This window comes from Oncorhynchus keta, chromosome 28 (genome assembly GCF_023373465.1).
Source record: "Oncorhynchus keta strain PuntledgeMale-10-30-2019 chromosome 28, Oket_V2, whole genome shotgun sequence".
Lineage (NCBI taxonomy): Eukaryota > Metazoa > Chordata > Actinopteri > Salmoniformes > Salmonidae > Oncorhynchus > Oncorhynchus keta.
This window is the reverse complement of record NC_068448.1, coordinates 18,879,200-18,898,895: the sequence shown is the minus strand read 5'-3', so window position 1 is coordinate 18,898,895 and position 19,696 is coordinate 18,879,200. Positions and strand designations below refer to the sequence as shown.

Sequence of the window (19,696 nt, the reverse complement as noted above, 5' to 3'; positions counted from 1 at the left end):
CATGATAACAAAAAGGTAGGTAGTAGGCAGGGGATGGAACCAGAGAGACACACTATACACTCCAACTTTGTGGACATGAGATGCAGTGTTGTCTTGCCATAGATTTTCAAGCTGATTTAAGTCAAAACAGTAACTAGGCCACTCAGGAACATTCAATGTTGTCTTGGTCAGCAACTCCAGTGTGTATTAGGCCTTGTGTTTTAGGTTACTGTCCTGCTGAAAGGGTAATCTGTCTCCCAGTGTCTGTTGGAAAGCAGCCTGAACCAGGTTTTCCGCTAGGATTTTGCATGTGCTTAGCTATATTCCGTTTTTTTTATCCTAAAAAACTCCTTAGTCACAGTTTTACCTTAGCACCTTATAGCAAACAGGATGCATGTTTTGAAAATATTTATTTTCTGTACAGGCTTCCTTCTTTTCAATCTGTCAATTAGGTTAATATTGTAGAGTAACTACAATGTTGTTGAACAATCCTCAGTTCTGTCTTATCACAGCCAATAAACACTGTAACTGTTTTAAAGTCACCATAGGGCTCATGGTGAAATAACTGAGCGGTTTCCTTCCTCTCCAGCAACTGAGTTAGAAAGGACGCCTGTACCTTTGTAATGATTGGGTGTATTTTTATATATTTTTGGGGACGTTTCAGGGTTTGCTGCAGCACCCTCAGCACCCCTACTTCCTGTGGCTATGCCAATATGTGCCTTTCTTTGCTAGGCTTTGGAAAACCTCCCTGGTCTTTGTAGTTAAATCTGTGTTTGAAATTCACTGCTTGACTGAAGAAATGGCAGCCGTTTTATGGGCTCCCAACCAATTGTGCTATTATGTGTTTTTTAGCGTTATTTGTAACTTATTTTGTACATAATGTTTCTGCAACCGTATCTTACGGCAAAATAGAGCTTCTGGATATCAGGACAGTGATCACTCACCTCGGATTAGACAAAGATTTGTCTTCAACAAGCAAGAAGCACAAGACATTCTCCAAACACCCGACAGGGCCATCATCCCCGTTATTTGCAAGAGGAGGCGACGCAGGTACAGAGGACAAAGAGCCAGATGCCAGTTCAGGACCCGGAAAAGACGAGTGGGAAAGCTGCAGTTACCGTCAATACTACTCGCCAACGTGAAATCATTGGACAATAAACTAGACGAGGTACGATCAAGAATATCATACCAACGGGACATCAAAAACTGTAATATCTTTTGCTTCATGGAACCGGGGCTGAATGACGATATGGATATTCAGCTAGCGGGATACACACTGCACCGGCAGGATAGAACTGCACACTCCGGTAAGACGAGGGGGGGGATCTGTGCATATTTGGAAACAACAGGTGGTGCACGAAATCTAAGGAAGTCTCTAGATTTTGCTCGCCTGAAGTAGAGTGTATTGTGATAAATTGCAGGCGACACGACTTGCCTAGAGAGTTCTCAGCTATACTTTTCGTAATCATGTATTTACCACCACAAACAGATACTGTCACTAAGACCGCACTCAGACAGCTGTATAGGGAAATAAGCAAACAGGAAACCATTCACCCAGAGGCGGCGCTCCTAGTGGCCGGAGACTTTAATGTAGCAAAACTTAAATCAGTTATACCAAATTTCCATCAACATGTTAAATGTGCAACCAGAGGGAGAAACATTCTAGATCACCTGTACTCCACACACAGAGACACGTACAAAGCTCTCTCTCGCCCTCCAATTGGTAAATCCGACCACAACTCAGTCCTCCTGATTCCTGCTTACAAACAAAAATTAAAGCAGGAAGCACCAGTGACTCGGTCTATAAAAAAATGGTCAGATGAAGCAGATGCTAAACTACAGGACTGTTTTGCTATCACAGACTGGAACATGTTTCGGGATTCTTCCGATTGCATTGAGGAGTACACCACATCAGTCACTGGTTTTATCAATAAGTGCATTGAGGACGTCGTCCCCACACATACATACCCCAACCAGAAGCCATGGATTACAGGCAACATTCGCACTGAGTTAAAGGGTAGAGCTGTAGTGGAGCAGGTTGAGAGCTTCAAGTTCCTTGGTGTCCACATCAACAACAAACTGGAATGGTTGTGAACAGGCCACGACAAAGCCTATGCCCCCTCAGGAAACTAAAAAGATTTGGCATGGGTCCTGAGATCCTCAAAAGGTTCTACAGCTGCAACATCGAGAGCATCCTGACTGGTTGCATCACTGCCTGGTACGGCAATTTCTCGGCCTCTGACCGCAAGGCACTACAAAGGGTAGTGCGTATGGCCAAGTACATCATTGGGGCAAAGCTGCCTGCCATCCAGGACCTCGACACCAGGCGGTGTCAGAGGAAGTCCCTAAAAATTGTCAAAGACCCCAGCCACCCCAGTCATAGACTGTTCTCTCTACTACCGCATGGCAAGCGGTACCGGAGTGCCAAGTCTAGGACAAAAAGGCTTCTCAACAGTTTTTACCCCCAAGCCATAAGACTTCTGAACAGGTAATCAAATGGCTACCCGGACTATTTGCATTGTGAGCACCCAAACCCCTCTTTTACGCTGCTGCTACTCTCTGTTTATCATATATTCATAGTCACTATAACTATACACTCATGTACATACTACCTCAATTGGGCAGACAACCCAGTGCTCCCGCACATTGGCTAACCGGGCTATCTGCATTGTGTCCCACCCACCAACTAATTTTTTACGCTACTGCTACTCTCTGTTCATCATATATGCATAGTCACTTTAACCATATCTACATATATACACTACCTCAATCAGACTGACTAACCGGTGTCTGTATGTAGCCTCGCTACTTTTATAGCCTCACTACTGTATATAGGCTGTCTTGTTACTGTTGTTTTATTTCTTTACTTACCTATTGTTCACCTAATACCTTTTTTGCACTATTGGTTAGAGCCTGTAAGTAAGCATTTCACTGTCAGGTCTACTAAACCTGTTGTATTCGGCGCACATGACAAATAAACTTTGATTTGATTAGATGTCTCCCATGACCATAATGACAACAACAAGCTAACAAAACACCTGTTGATATGGGAGCACAGCTGCATGCTGGCAGGATGCAGACACATTAGTTTATTATCTTTCATCATGGTCTAACACACTTTTACATTTCAGCCATACAGTACTCCACATACTCCACAGCACAGTCAGGGTTCTACCTACAGTCAACCTCATCTGTACTCCACAGCACAGTCAGGGTTCTACCTACAGTCAACCTCATCTGTACTCCACAGCACAGTCAGGGTTCTACCTACAGTCAACCTCATCCATACTCCACAGCAGTCAGGGTTCTACCTACAGTCAACCTCATCCATACTCCACAGCACAGTCAGGGTTCTATCTACAGTCAACCTCATCCATACTCCACAGCACAGTCAGGGTTCTACCTACAGTCAACCTTATCCATACTCCACAGCACAGTCAGGGTTCTACCTACAGTCAACCTCATTCATACTCCACAGCAGTCAGGGTTATACCTACAGTCAACCTCATCCATACTCCACAGCACAGTCAGGGTTCTACCTTCAGTCAACCTCATCTGTACTCCACAGCACAGTCAGGGTTCTACCTACTGTCAACCTCATCCATACTCCACAGCAGTCAGGGTTATACCTACAGTCAACCTCATCCATACTCCACAGCACAGTCAGGGTTCTACCTTCAGTCAACCTCATCTGTACTCCACAGCACAGTCAGGGTCCTTCCTACTGTCAACCTCATCCATATTCCACAGCAGTCAGGGTCCTTCCTACTGTCAACCTCATCCATATTCCACAGCAGTCAGGGTTCTACCGACAGTCCACCACATCCACACTCCACAGCAGTACAGTATGGTCTAAAGTCAGGGTTCTACCTACAGTCAACCTCATCCACACTCCACAGCAGTACAGTATGGTCTAAAATCAGGGTTCTACCTACAGTCCACCACATCCACACTCCACAGCAGTACAGTATGGTCTAAAGTCACGGTTCTACCTACAGTCAACCTCATCCACACTCCACAGCAGTACAGTATGGTCTAAAGTCAGGGTTCTACCTACAGTCAACCTCATCCACACTCCACAGCAGTACAGTATGGTCTAAAGTCAGGGTTCTACCTACAGTCAACCTCATCCACACTCCACAGCAGTACAGTATGGTCTAAAGTCAGGGTTCTACCTACAGTCAACCTCATCCACACTCCACAGCAGTACAGTATGGTCTGAAGTCAGGGTTCTACCTACAGTCAACCTCATCCACACTCCACAGCAGTACAGTATGGTCTAAAGTCAGGGTTCTACCTACAGTCAAGTCCTCATCCACACTCCACAGCAGTACAGTATGGTCTAAAGTCAGGGTTCTACCTACAGTCAACCTCATCCACACTCCACAGCAGTACAGTATGGTCTAAAGTCAGGGTTCTACCTACAGTCAACCTCATCCACACTCCACAGCAGTACAGTATGGTCTAAAGTCAGGGTTCTACCTACAGTCAACCTCATCCACACTCCACAGCAGTACAGTATGGTCTAAAGTCAGGGTTCTACCTACAGTCAACCTCATCCACACTCCACAGCAGTACAGTATGGTCTAAAGTCAGGGTTCTACCTACAGTCAACCTCATCCACACTCCACAGCAGTACAGTATGGTCTAAAGTCAGGGTTCTACCTACAGTCAACCTCATCCACACTCCACAGCAGTACAGTATGGTCTAAAGTCAGGGTTCTACCTACAGTCAACCTCATCCACACTCCACAGCAGTACAGTATGGTCTAAAGTCAGGGTTCTACCTACAGTCAACAGTCAACTCCACCTCATCCACACTCCACAGCAGTACAGTATGGTCTAAAGTCAGGGTTCTACCTACAGTCAACCTCATCCACACTCCACAGCAGTACAGTATGGTCTAAAGTCAGGGTTCTACCTACAGTCAACCTCATCCACACTCCACAGCAGTCAGGGTTCTACCCACAGTCAACCTCACACAGCAGTACAGTATGGTCTAAAGTCAGGGTTCTACCTACAGTCAACCTCATCCACACTCCACAGCAGTACAGTATGGTCTAAAGTCAGGGTTCTACCTACAGTCAACCTCATCCACACTCCACCTCATCCAGTCAACCTCACACAGCAGTACAGTATGGTCTAAAGTCAGGGTTCTACCTACAGTCAACCTCATCCACACTCCACAGCAGTACAGTATGGTCTAAAGTCAGGGTTCTACCTACAGTCAACCTCATCCACACTCCACAGCAGTACAGTATCGTCTAAAGTCACGGTTCTACCTACAGTCAACCTCATCCACACTCCACAGCAGTACAGTATGGTCTAAAGTCAGGGTTCTACCTACAGTCAACCTCATCCACACTCCACAGCAGTCAGGGTTCTACCTACAGTCAACCTCACACAGCAGTACAGTATGGTCTAAAGTCAGGGTTCTACCTACAGTCAAGCTCATCCACACTCCACAGCAGTCAGGGTTCTACCTACAGTCAACCTCACACAGCAGTACAGTATGGTCTAAAGTCAGGGTACTACCTACAGTCAACCTCATCCACACTCCACAGCAGTCAGGGTTCTACCTACAGTCACACCTCATCCACACTCCACAGCAGTCAGGGTTCTACCTACAGTCAACCTCACACAGCAGTACAGTATGGTCTAAAGTCAGGGTTCTACCTCACACACAGTCAACCTCATCCACACTCACACAGCCACAGCAGTCAGGGTTCTACCTACAGTCAACCTCACACAGCAGTACAGTATGGTCTAAAGTCAGGGTACTACCTACAGTCAACCTCATCCACACTCCACAGCAGTCAGGGTTCTACCTACAGTCAACCTCACACAGCAGTACAGTATGGTCTAAAGTCAGGGTACTACCTACAGTCAACCTCATCCACACTCCACAGCAGTCAGGGTTCTACCTACAGTCAACCTCACACAGCAGTACAGTATGGTCTAAAGTCAGGGTTCTACCTACAGTCAACCTCATCCACACTCCACAGCAGTCAGGGTTCTACCTACAGTCAACCTCACACAGCAGTACAGTATGGTCTAAAGTCAGGGTACTACCTACAGTCAACCTCACACAGCAGTACAGTATGGTCTAAAGTCAGGGTACTACCTACAGTCAACCTCACACAGCAGTACAGTATGGTCTAAAGTCATTGTTCTACCTACAGTCAACCTCACACAGCAGTACAGTATGGTCTAAAGTCAGGGTTCTACCTACAGTCAACCTCACACAGCAGTACAGTATGGTCTAAAGTCAGGGTTCTACCTACAGTCAACCTCACACAGCAGTACAGTATGGTCTAAAGTCAGGGTTCTACCTACATGGTCAACCTCACACAGCAGTACAGTATGGTCTAAAGTCAGGGTTCTACCTCACACAGCAGTCAGTACCTCACACAGCAGTACAGTATGGTCTAAAGTCAGGGTTCTACCTACAGTCAACCTCACACAGCAGTACAGTATGGTCTAAAGTCAGGGTACTACCTACAGTCAACCTCACACAGCAGTACAGTATGGTCTAAAGTCAGGGTACTACCTACAGTCAACCTCACACAGCAGTACAGTATGGTCTAAAGTCAGGGTTCTACCTACAGTCAACCTCACACAGCAGTACAGTATGGTCTAAAGTCAGGGTACTACCTACAGTCAACCTCACACAGCAGTACAGTATGGTCTAAAGTCAGGGTTCTACCTACAGTCAACCTCACACAGCAGTACAGTATGGTCTAAAGTCAGGGTTCTACCTACAGTCAACCTCACACAGCAGTACAGTATGGTCTAAAGTCAGGGTACTACCTACAGTCAACAGGGTTCTACCTTCAACCTCACACAGCAGTACAGTATGGTCTAAAGTCAGGGTTCTACCTACAGTCAACCTCACACAGCAGTACAGTATGGTCTAAAGTCAGGGTTCTACCTACAGTCAACCTCACACAGCAGTACAGTATGGTCTAAAGTCAGGGTTCTACCTACAGTCAACCTCACACAGCAGTACAGTATGGTCTAAAGTCAGGGTTCTACCTACAGTCAACCTCACACAGCAGTACAGTATGGTCTAAAACTCAGGGACTACCTACAGTCAACCTCACACAGCAGTACAGTATGGTCTAAAGTCAGGGTACTACCTACAGTCAACCTCACACAGCAGTACAGTATGGTCTAAAGTCAGGGTACTACCTAAACAGTCAACCTCACACAGCAGTACAGTATGGTCTAAAGTCAGGGTTCTACCTACAGTCAACCTCACACAGCAGTACAGTATGGTCTAAAGTCAGGGTTCTACCTACAGTCAACCTCACACAGCAGTACAGTATGGTCTAAAGTCAGGTTCTACCTACAGTCACACAGCAGTACAGTATGGTCTACCTACAGTCAAGTCCTCACACAGCAGTACAGTATGGTCTAAAGTCAGGGTTCTACCTACAGTCAACCTCACACAGCAGTACAGTATGGTCTAAAGTCAGGGTTCTACCTACAGTCAACCTCACACAGCAGTACAGTATGGTCTAAAGTCAGGGTACTACCTACAGTCAACCTCACACAGCAGTACAGTATGGTCTAAAGTCAGGGTTCTACCTACAGTCAACCTCACACAGCAGTACAGTATGGTCTAAAGTCAGGGTTCTACCTACAGTCAACCTCACACAGCAGTACAGTATGGTCTAAAGTCAGGGTACTACCTACAGTCAACCTCACACAGCAGTACAGTATGGTCTAAAGTCAGGGTACTACCTACAGTCAACCTCACACAGCAGTACAGTATGGTCTAAAGTCAGGGTTCTACCTACAGTCAACCTCACACAGCAGTACAGTATGGTCTAAAGTCAGGGTTCTACCTACAGTCAACCTCACACAGTTCTACCTACAGTCAACCTCACACAGCAGTACAGTATGGTCTAAAGTCAGGGTTCTACCTACAGTCAACCTCACACAGCAGTACAGTATGGTCTAAAGTCAGGGTTCTACCTACAGTCAACCTCACACAGCAGTACAGTATGGTCTAAACTCAGGGGACTACCTACAGTCAACCTCACACAGCAGTACAGTATGGTCTAAAGTCAGGGTACTACCTACAGTCAACCTCACACAGCAGTACAGTATGGTCTCAGGGTTCTAAAGTCACACAGCAGTACAGTATGGTCTAAACCTACAGTCAACCTCACACAGCAGTACAGTATGGTCTAAAGTCAGGGTTCTACCTACAGTCAACCTCACACAGCAGTACAGTATGGTCTAAAGTCAGGGTTCTACCTACAGTCAACCTCACACAGCAGTACAGTATGGTCTAAAGTCAGGGTACTACCTACAGTCAACCTCACACAGCAGTACAGTATGGTCTAAAGTCAGGGTTCTACCTACAGTCAACCTCACACAGCAGTACAGTATGGTCTAAAGTCAGGGTACTACCTACACCTACAGTCAACCTCACACAGCAGTACAGTATGGTCTAAAGTCAGGGTACTACCTACAGTCAACCTCACACAGCAGTACAGTATGGTCTAAAGTCAGGGTACTACCTACAGTCAACCTCACACAGCAGTACAGTATGGTCTAAAGTCAGTCAACCTCACACAGGTACACTAAACCTACAGTCAACCTCACACAGCAGTACAGTATGGTCTAAAGTCAGGGTTCTACCTACAGTCAACCTCACACAGCAGTACAGTATGGTCTAAAGTCAGGGTTCTACCTACAGTCAACCTCACACAGCAGTACAGTATGGTCTAAAGTCAGGGTACTACCTACAGTCAACCTCACACAGCAGTACAGTATGGTCTAAAGTCAGGGTACTACCTACAGTCAACCTCACACAGCAGTACAGTATGGTCTAAAGTCAGGATTGGTATGGAAGATACGGCATGTACAGTGACACCATACAAATGCAATGGATTTTACACAGCATACTATGACTCCCAGACTGCATTTCACTTCCCAGGGTGCAATGCTCTGCCCAGGGCTGCTGGCTGGCTAGTGACTGCTGCTAACAAGCCCAGACAACCAAGAAGACGTGCTTCAACACCTGCATTGCTTGCTGTTTGGGGTTTTAGGCTGGGTTTCTGTACAGCACTTTGAGATATCAGCTGATGTACGAAGGGCTAAATAAATACATTTGATTTGATGTTGATTTGAAGTTGTCTAAATATATGGTCATTGCTCTTTGGGGTCCTTGGGAGGTCCCAACTCTGACTTTACCCACATTGAAGTTGACATTTAAAATGGTTAAGGTAAGGGTTAAGGTTAGGGACATCCCAAGGATCTCAGATAGAATATTGCTAAATGTATTGTGGTCAAGTTATGAGTACATTTCCCATTACTTTTGGGTTATGTAATGATATTATGATGCTCACATGATTGTCATGCTGAATATATGTTCATGTCATTGTCACTCAAAAATAGTTGAGTTTTGGAACTAAACTTCCCTTACATTGCACTGCTTTGTAACACATCACATTTTGCTTAGTTGTTTCGGTGGGCTGGCCCTCATCTGCTCTATAATCAAAATATTCCCATAGTTTGCTTTTGCAGCCAGTTTTGTCAACAAGCTGCGGGTGTGGAGGTATGATGTTTCAGAAGAAGCCATGCTGTCAGCATTTTCTGTCTCCTTTCGCTTGTTTGTCAAAAGTGGCTCGCGCTGTGTCAGCTGCATGCTCAAGCACAAAAAGCCTGGTTAGCTAACTACTGCCCCCTTCAGAATATTCAGTCAAATTACTAGTCAGACTTTGATCCTCTCAATCCATATACCACGCCAGACACATTTGACAGAAGGACCGAAAGGAACAAAACTTCTAGTATCAAAAAAGTACAGCAGTTTCAGTATGCCGTGCAACACTAGTATAGTCAACCTCATCATCTTGGACTCAGTCCGGTCAGCTTTCACATAGAGCCCTATTCAGCCAGTCACAAGCACTGTTCTATTAGCATCCAGGAACTGCTGCTTGCTGCTGTGCTGTGTGTGGGAGGGAGACGTTACTTTTTAACCTTCCCCCTCATTCTTTATCCATGACCAGCCTGTATGGGTACAGTCCAGGGGGATCCAGCAGGCCCAGGGGGATCCAGCAAGCCCAGGGGGGGTCCAGCAGGCCCAGGGGCATCCAGCAGGCCCAGGGGGGTCCAGCAGGCCCAGGGGGATCCAGCAAGCCCAGGGGGTCCAGCAGGCCCGGGGGGATCCAGCAGGCCCAGGGGGTCCAGCAGGCCCAGGGGGATCCAGCAGGCCCAGGGGGGTCCAGCAGGCCCGGGGGGATCCAGCAGGCCCAGGGGGATCCAGCAGGCCCAGGGGGATCCAGCAAGCCCAGGGGGGGTCCAGCAGGCCCGGGGGGATCCAGCAGGCCCAGGGGGATCCATCAGGCCCAGGGGGGTCCAGCAGGCCCAGGGGGATCCAGCAGGCCCAGGGGGTCCAGCAAGCCCAGGGGGTCCAGCAGGCCCAGGGGGATCCAGCAGGCCCAGGGGGATCCAGCAGGCCCAGGGTGATCCAGCAGGCCCAGGGGGATCCAGCAGGCCCAGGGTGATCCAGCAGGCCCAGGGTGATCCAGCAGGCCCAGGGGGATCCAGCAGGCCCAGGGTGATCCAGCAGGCCCAGGGTGATCCAGCAGGCCCAGGGTGATCCAGCAGGTCCAGGGGGATCCAGCAGGCCCAGGGGGTCCAGCAAGCCCAGGGGGTCCAGCAGGCCCAGGGGGATCCAGCAGGCCCAGGGGGATCCAGCAGGCCCAGGGTGATCCAGCAGGCCCAGGGGATCCAGCAGGCCCAGGGGGATCCAGCAGGCCCAGGGTGATCCAGCAGGCCCAGGGGGATCCAGCAGGCCCAGGGGGATCCAGCAGGCCCAGGGTGATCCAGCAGGCCCAGCGGGATCCAGCAGGCCCAGGGTGATCCAGCAGGCCCAGGGCCATGGACGTGTTGGTAGTGTTACTGTTCTGTCAGAGATGGTGAAGTCCTGTAAACTGGTTAGAGTAGGCATCCTGTGCCCAACCTGTGAGAACCTCAGTAGGGCAGCAGCCAACGAAACATGGATAGCAGTGCCAGTCTGAGCTCTCACTCCTTTTCTCTCAATTTCACTGTTCCTCTCATGGCCTTGTGTGCTAAAAAGTGTTCCTCTCTCCATCACTCTCTGTGGTGAATACATAGCGCTAGCACACCAGGGGACACAACCATTATGCTCGCATCCCTGGAACACCACTTAAGTATTTTCTCTCTCCGCTCTAACACACTCATTTTCCCCCTCTCTTTCTTTCTCTCCATATCTCTTTCTCTCCGTTCCCCCTCTTTTTCTTTCTCTCCTTTCCCACTCTCTTTCTTTCTCTCCATATCTCTTTCTCTCCTTTCCCCCTCTTTCTTTCTCTCCTTTCCCCCTCTCTTTCTTTCTCTCCTTTCCCCCTCTCTTTCTTTCTCTCCATATCTCTTTCTCTCCTTTCCCCCTCTTTCTTTCTCTCCTTTCCCCTCTCTTTCTTTCTCTCCTTTCCCCCTCTCTTTCTTTCTCTCCATATCTCTTCCTCTCCTTTCCCCCTCTCTTTCTTTCTCTCCATATCTCTTTCTCTCCTTTCCCCCTCTCTTTCTTTCTCTCCATATCTTTCTCTCCTTTCCCCCTCTCTTTCTTTCTCTCCATATCTCTTGCTCTCCTTTCCCCCTCTTTCTTTCTCTCCTTTCCCCCTCTCTTTCTTTTTCTCCTTTCCCCTCTCTTTCTTTCTCTCCATATCTCTTTCTCTCCTTTCCCCCTCTTTCTTTCTCTCCTTTCCCCCTCTCTTTCTTTTTCTCCTTTCCCCCTCTCTTTCTTTCTCTCCATATCTCTTTCTCTCCTATCCCCCTCTCTTTCTTTCTCTCCATATCTCTTTCTCTCCTTTCCCCCTCTTTCTTTCTCTCCTTTCCCCCTCTCTTTCTTTCTCTCCTTTCCCCCTCTCTTTCTTTCTCTCCATATCTCTTTCTCTCCTTTCCCCCTCTCTTTCTTTCTCTCATTTCCCCCTCTCTTTCTTTCTCTCCATATCTCTTTCTCTCATTTCCCCCTCTCTTTCTTTCTCTCCATATCTCTTTCTCTCCTTTCCCCCTCTTTGTTTCTCTCCATATCTCTTTCTCTCCTTTCCCCTCTCTCTCTGCCTCTTAACTAGCCAGGCAAGGCCATGCCCACAGACACTCATTAATCATGGAGGATGAGCCCCCTCTCTCTCCTGCTTAGCACCCACTGCCCAGCAGCATGCCCAGCCTTCGCAGGCTGGCAGAATAGATAGGCTTCTCCAGAGTAGAAGGGCTTCCTTCCGCTGCTGGCACAGAGCTGGCAGTCTGCTTGGCATCAATTCCCACGACTCCACAGCCACCCTTTTCAACTCCACATTCCTCTGCTGTGAGGGTGAGTCAGTGTTAATAGCAGCAGCTCCCAGCTTGGAGGTTTCAGTGTTAAAGGACAGACCTACTGTCTCTAATAAGAACTTCCCAAAGTCCCCGATTTAGCCAATGCACAGCCACCATGTACATTAGAATATGGCAGCATGTAGTGTTAAAGGGGATTATTTTAACGGCATGGAGTGATAAAGGGGATTCTTTTTAACGGCATCGAGTCTGTATACTTTCATCCAATATGTGTTTGTCTTTTTAGACCCACAGTGCAACACAGAAAATCTACCGCATACTCTACTCTGACATTTCTCAGCATTGAAGCATTTCTTAATCCTTCTCACTGGGATTGTCCTCTGTTTGTCTTGCCAGTGCAGCACCTTCACCCTCTCCCTCCCTCCCCAGTCCTGTGAGCTGGCCCATTACCCTGGCTGATCTTATCTTCAGTAATACTCAGCTCTACTGGAGCTCTTCAAAGACCTATACGTGTTGGACATTTTAACAGGTTACAGAGTTAATGTTTACAGTTCATTAATTGAGCTGTATCTAAAGATATTTTCTTTAGAGTTATATACATATGTAATTGTATTAGAATTTGTGTGATGGAAAATGAGAGAACTGCATACATATTTATGTTGTTTTGGATAGTATTGGATCATGCTATTGACTGCAAGTACCAGAATGCCTTGCGACAGGTAGTAGAAAAACGGAGAACGCGCCAGTTATGTACAAGTGACAAGTGATTATCCTGTCTTTCGCCAGCAACTTTCGTATATTGTTTTGTAGAATCTAAAGCTGTTCAATGTAATGTGAACAAGTAGTATTACTAAAAGAAGCTTTCATTTCACAACCCGACGTCCCGAGTCATTACTTTGAAGATAGTTATTCTATAATAAGATGTGCTCTATAAGCTGCTGCTCTGTGCTCTCTACAATACAGCAGCATCACATCACAGGTACAGCTCCTCTATCAGTACCTCACTGAGTCAGGCCTTCAGCTTCCATAAACAAACCCATTATTTCTTATCTCAGTATTTTTTCTATCATTGCTTTCTTTTCTGGCCAATTCTCTCTTCTATAATTCATGTTGCCCTGGCTGGCGTCTATACTGAGCGGTAGAGAGAGAGGAGGAAGACAAGTTATGAACCCTGGTGTATAGACTCTCACGTACCCTGCTCTGGAGTCAAGGCACAGCTCTCAACTGCAAGAAAGTGCTACTCATGGCCTTTCAGCCTCTCTGTGCCTATTGAGAAATAAAACAGCTCCAACCTTTGTTGGCACTTTCCTCCCTGAGTTTGAGTTAGATACTCTGGGAGGGAGGGAGGGAGGGAGGGAGGGAGGGATAGAGGGATAGAGGGAAAGAGAGTGAAAGACCTGTGTCCATCCAAAACATTGACCACAAACCTCCTTTCAACCAAGGGCCAACAGTCGAGGCCAGAGTCAGTAATACATAGAGATGTAACCTTGGACCTAGTCGCTCCCTGACAGATCACCTCCACAGCGACAGGTGATCAGGCCCTGCCTGTCTGTCCAGAGATCACAGAGATTAGTCCCACTGACGGCTTGGTCGATGGGAAAAGCCAACCATCCACACATACATCCAGCCTGGCATAGACTTCCTCTCAGACCAAAGGAATGGGGCTGCCGGTAATAAACCAGGCTCTAAGTCACAGATTGACTTACAGGGAGATCATTGACAAAACGTTACACATTCCCTTGTGAACAAAAACTCAATCTCATGAGCATGAGAGAGAGAGAGAGAGAGAGAGAGAGAGAGAGAGAGAGAGAGAAAAGCAGAGCATGTGTGTGTGTGTGTGATGTGTGTGTGTGTGTGTGTGTGGGTGTGGGGTGTGCATGCGTGTGGGTGTGCGTGTGTGGGGGTGTGCATGTGTGTGTGTGTGTGTGTGTGTGTGTGTGTGTGTGTGTGTGGGTGTGCAGAGCATGTGTGTGGGTGTGAGAGAGATGAGTGAGTGAGAGTGGGAGAGGGAGCGTGTGGGAGAGAAAATGTGTTTGCGTGTGCATGCGTGTGGGTGTGCATGCGTGTGGGTGTGCATGTGTGTGGGTGTGCATGCGTGTGGGTGTGTGTGTGTGTGCATGTGTGTCTGTGCATGTGTGTGGGTGTGCATGTGTGTGTGTGTGTGTGTGTGCATGTGTGTGTCTGTGCTGTGTGTGTGGGTGTGCATGTGTGTGTGTGTGTGCATGTGTGTCTGTGCATGTGTGTGGGTGTGCATGTGTGTGGGTGTGCATGTGTGTGTGTCTATGCCTCAGTTGTCCGGTGGAGATTCCCCAGAGGTCAAAAGGGCCCACATTAATAAGTAACATCCCGAGATAGAGCTGAAACAGCCATATGTAGATCAGCCTGCTATATGTCCTATATGTTCTGGTGACGTCTGGATATAACTGGCTATGAGGGTCCTCCAGGGTTCTCTGTCACAATGCTGACCGCTGGCTTCTGAGAAATCATCAACCTACTTTGAATGCTAAGTGGGACTATGCTATGTTGCTCCAGAAGAAACTCTTGGGAAGCTTGACCTACTTCCTTTCACATTTACAATGCATGAATGCCATCTTTATATTGAGTTTATCTGATGACCTGGATGACAGTGACATCTCAGCAGGTACTATAAATGAGTAAACGAACAATGCATAAGTCGTGGGGAATAGTGTTACTGAGTGTTGTAATGTCCACCTCCCATACACTTCCCCCAGACGCTCAGACCAACCGTCGTAGGTTCCACTCTCCAGCAGCAGGCCACTCTCCTCCAGCACACGGAACTCCCCTACACTGATGAAGTTATAGTCCACTCCAGGAACCTCCCCCTCTCTGGGCTGCCGCGTGGTACCTGCCAGAGACAACACAACAGACACAGAGTGAGGATAACAGACAGTTCCCATTGGGAAGAGTCGAGATGCCGATCCAGCCATGTATTCACAGAAGAAGGATAGAAACCATTTTCAACTGAGCTATGAATAGATTATTCTAATGAGGGCAGAATGGAATTCATTATGAAAGTGGGAGGGGGATATGAAGAACACTTCAACTGACTTTTGTTTGGGGTGACACAAGAAGATGGGTTGTTTCAAGGAGTTCTGAGGTATGTTCATCTCCAGAGCTGAGAAGATGGGTTGTTTCAAGGAGTTCTGAGGTATGTTCATCTCCAGAGCTGAGAAGATGGGTTGTTTCAAGGAGTTCTGAGGTATGTTCATCTCCAGAGCTGAGAAGATGGGTTGTTTCAAGGAGTTCTGAGGTATGTTCATCTCCAGAGCTGAGAAGATGGGTTGTTTCAAGGAGTTCTGAGGTATGTTCATCTCCAGAGCTGAGAAGATGGGTTTTCCCCGTTTTCGGTTTTGACAATAACAAACTATTTAAAAGCAACAGTTGAAAAACATTCCAGACCTTTTACATTTTTCTTCCTGTTCTTTCATTCTCCATCCTTCATCTCTATTCTTCACCCTAAATTGCGTAAAATTGTGGTTTTCGATCTGGAAACTGCAGCACTATACACTTACATGCCAGTATAAACCAAGCATGGAGCAGTCATTAAAATATAATCTGTTGTAACTGCCTTTGTACTGCAGTTGATGCCAACAAGCTGGTCCTTTTAACAAGTTGATCCCCTCATCCGAAATACATTGAAACAAGTATAAATATATTGGAAACATTTTACGCATTAGGGGACATGGCTCAGATATAATTGGGTGTTTACCTCGAGTGAACTACAACCTGACAGGAGCCCAAATGGACTCCTTTAATACTATCTCTCCTGAACCTCCTTTCCTCCATATTCACTCCCTCCATCCTGTTCATCTGATAAAGTAGACTATTGAATTCTATCAGAGGTCGAATCAGAGACCAAAGGAGCAACAAAGACAGTAATATGAGAATCCTTGAACAGAGAAACAGGAAAAACGGAATACTGTATTCTTCTGTTTGCGCTTGGAAAACTGGTTTCAGAACAGATTTTGTGATAGGCTTCAACCAATATTCCTTCAATTTAATGTACTGAGATGTTGACAGTCCTGCTTGAGAGTTACATGGCTCAGTCTTTCTCATGTAACAATCTGACTCACCAGAGGGGAAGAATCAAGGATTCAGTCTGTCTTTTGAGGTAGAGGAGAGAGGATAATCAAGAACAGGTCGTTTGAAGTAGACACCAGAGAAAAGTTAGTGCTGGGATCAGGGTAAAAAGTGAGGGAGGTGAGGCAGGTGAGGGAGGTGAGGGAGGAGAGGGAGGTGAGGGAGGAGAGGGAGGTGAGGGAGGAGCGGGAGGTGAGCGAAAAATGTTCTGTTAATGTTCTCAAAAATGTCACCTTTGAAGAAATGAAACTATCGAACCAAAACAATACTGAACAGCAGCACAAAAACGCAAACATCATTAAAAGGTATTAGGTTATTTGGAGTGGATCTAGTGAAGATGAATTGGCACTTTTCTGCATTAGTTAGCATATTGTTGTGGAACAGCCCATACAGTGGAACACAGAGACAGACAGACAGACAGGCAGACAGACAGACAGACAGACAGACAGACAGACAGACAGACAGACAGACAGACAGACAGACAGACACAGAGTCCAAGAAAAAAAAATGAGTGTATCTGTTTACACAGCGAAGCGTCACCACCGTGAAACACTGCCAGCTGCTTAAGCTGCTTACAAGAAGACCAGGAGCACCACTGGAAGCCTATCACACATATTCACATTGAGACCTGACCCTGTCGTGTCTGGCTTCCAATAGATAACTCCTATTCCAAGAATGTGTGTGTGCCATTCAGATGGTGAATGGGCAAGACAAAAGATTTAAGTGCCCTTGAACAAGGCGCACCGGTTTGAGTGTGTCAAGAACTGCATCACAGTTGGGTTTTTCATGGTTTACAATTTCCTGTGTGTATCAAGAATGGTCTGGTACCCAAGGGACATCCAGCCAACTTCACACAACTGTAGGAAGTGTTGGAGTCAAAATGGGCCAACATCCCTGCGGAACACTTTCGATACCTTGTGGAGTCCATGCCCCAACGGACTGAGGCTGTTCTCAGGGCAAATGGGGGGGTGGGGGTGCAACTCAATATTAGGATGGAACATTAGGTTCCTAATGTTTTTCTACTCCGAGTAGATATTCCCTATTAATGGAAAAGCTATCTATGTTCATGGTTATGCTGTCTTGTTTCACAGGCTTAGAAAATGTTTAATGGAAGATACTTAAATCTTCTTAAGAGAAAACGATTCTTTGGATTGAATACCTGGGGCACTTTTTGTTATACAGTTTTGTCATCCTTCTCTCTGTGTTATCTCCCAGTGAGCCTCAGAGCTTACTGAGGTGCCACTACGGATATTACTGCCCAGAGGAGAAGAGGAGGCAGAGGGTTCAGCCAAGCTTCAAGGATTATGTGGTGATTTGGACCCCTGGCACTGACTCTCGTTCCTTCCTTCCTTTTCTGTCTTTTCTCTTCCCTACTTTCTCGTGAGTGACCTTTAATGATGTCTCTGCCCGTGTGTTCAGGAGGGGACTGGGGAGAAGCCTCTGAGTTTCCATTTAGAAGGCTGCGATGAGGAGAGGCAGAGCGGGGCCAAGCAGCCATTCTGGATCCCAGGGAGAGACTCCGAGAGCATTCGGGCTCCATGCATTGTGGAAGGCCATAGTCACAGTCACACAGCAGAGGATAGGCAGCGGCTCCCTGCACAGTGAAACGCCATTCACAGTCACACAAACATCCGTGGCTAAGCAGTGGCGACATGGGTCATATGCTGACCTGCACCACCAGTCAAAATATAACCCCTAGCACTGATGAGGAGGCAGAAACAAACAGCCATGCACTAGAGACAAACTAGGCTTCGACTAGGGTCAATGCTTGAAATGCTACAGGGTATGACTGTACAGCCATAGTAATTGAATATGAGCTGCATTAGAACCTGGCGTACTTACTTTCCGTAGCACATCTTCCTCTCACAATTTGTATGGCTTTTTTATACATTTTTTCACAAAACAGTATTTACCATTAATGTCCGCAGTCGTCGATATAGCCCCTCTTGATTTATATACTGAGAACATTAACAATGCATTAACTCATGACACTGACAGACACTAAACAGTTATACTGTATCCATCTAGTGAAAATGAACATCAGCAATTTATTTAGTTGCCTGTTATTCACAATTATTCATCAGCATTATATTTCCACATGAGAAAATCTGCCGTTCAGGAGAGGATGGGTGGCTCTCCCTCATAACAAAGTCACAAATTAGAAACGTTTTATATGCTAATTAAAATAGTGACTCAAAGATGATATAAATGTGTCCTGTAGCATTAATACATTTCCTGTAGCATTAATAAATGGTGAAATGGGGAGTAATTGCCATGTAATTCGGCAGAGTAGCGTAGAAAATCTGCACTTTGCACTTTGAATCCCACCAATTTGCCCTTTTGTCCATTTAAAACCACTAGGGTATACAAATAAAACGCTTTCCCACACCACTCACTTATCCCAGTGTTTTAAAGGCCCAGAGACACACACTCAAACACAGGGGAGTCAATAAGGGGAGTCCTTGTTTTAAAGGCCCAGAGACACACGCTCAAACACAGGGGAGTCAATAAGGGGAGTCCTTGTTTTAAAGGCCCAGAGACACACCCTCAAACACAGGGGAGTCAATAAGGGGAGTCCTTGTTTTAAAGGCCCAGAGACACACACTCAAACACAGGGGAGTCAATAAGGGGAGTCCTTGTTTTAAAGGCCCAGAGACACACACTCAAACACAGGGGAGTCAATAAGTGGAGTCCTTGTTTTAAAGGCCCAGAGACACACACTCAAACACAGGGGAGTCATTAAGTGGAGACCTTGTTTTAAAGGCCCAGAGACACACACTCAAACACAGGGGAGTCAATAAGGGGAGTCCTTGTTTTAAAGGCCCAGAGACACACACTCAAACACAGGGGAGTCAATAAGGGGAGTCCTTGTTTTAAAGGCCCATGGACACACACTCAAACACAGGGGAGTCATTAAGTGGAGTCATTGTTTTAAAGGCCCAGAGACACATGCTCAAACACAGGGGAGTCATTAAGTGTAGTCCTTGTTTTAAAGGCCCAGAGACACATGCTCAAACACAGGGAAGTCATTAAGTGGAGACCTTGTTTTAAAGGCCCAGAGACACATGCTCAAACACAGGGGAGTCATTAAGTGGAGACCTTGTTTTAAAGGCCCAGAGACACATGCTCAAACACAGGGGAGTCATTAAGTGGAGACCTTGTTTTAAAGGCCCAGAGACACATGCTCAAACACAGGGGAGTCATTAAGTGTAGTCCTTGTTTTAAAGGCCCAGAGACACATGCTCAAACACAGGGAAGTCATTAAGTGGAGACCTTGTTTTAAAGGCCCAGAGACACATGCTCAAACACA

General features: G+C 46.7%; 1 pseudogene; it reads right to left on the bottom strand.

Annotated features, from left to right (window-relative positions):
- The window catches only part of LOC118380495 (membrane-associated guanylate kinase, WW and PDZ domain-containing protein 3-like), a 311,983-nt pseudogene that overhangs the window by 135,417 nt on the left and 156,870 nt on the right, over nucleotides 1-19,696 (bottom strand).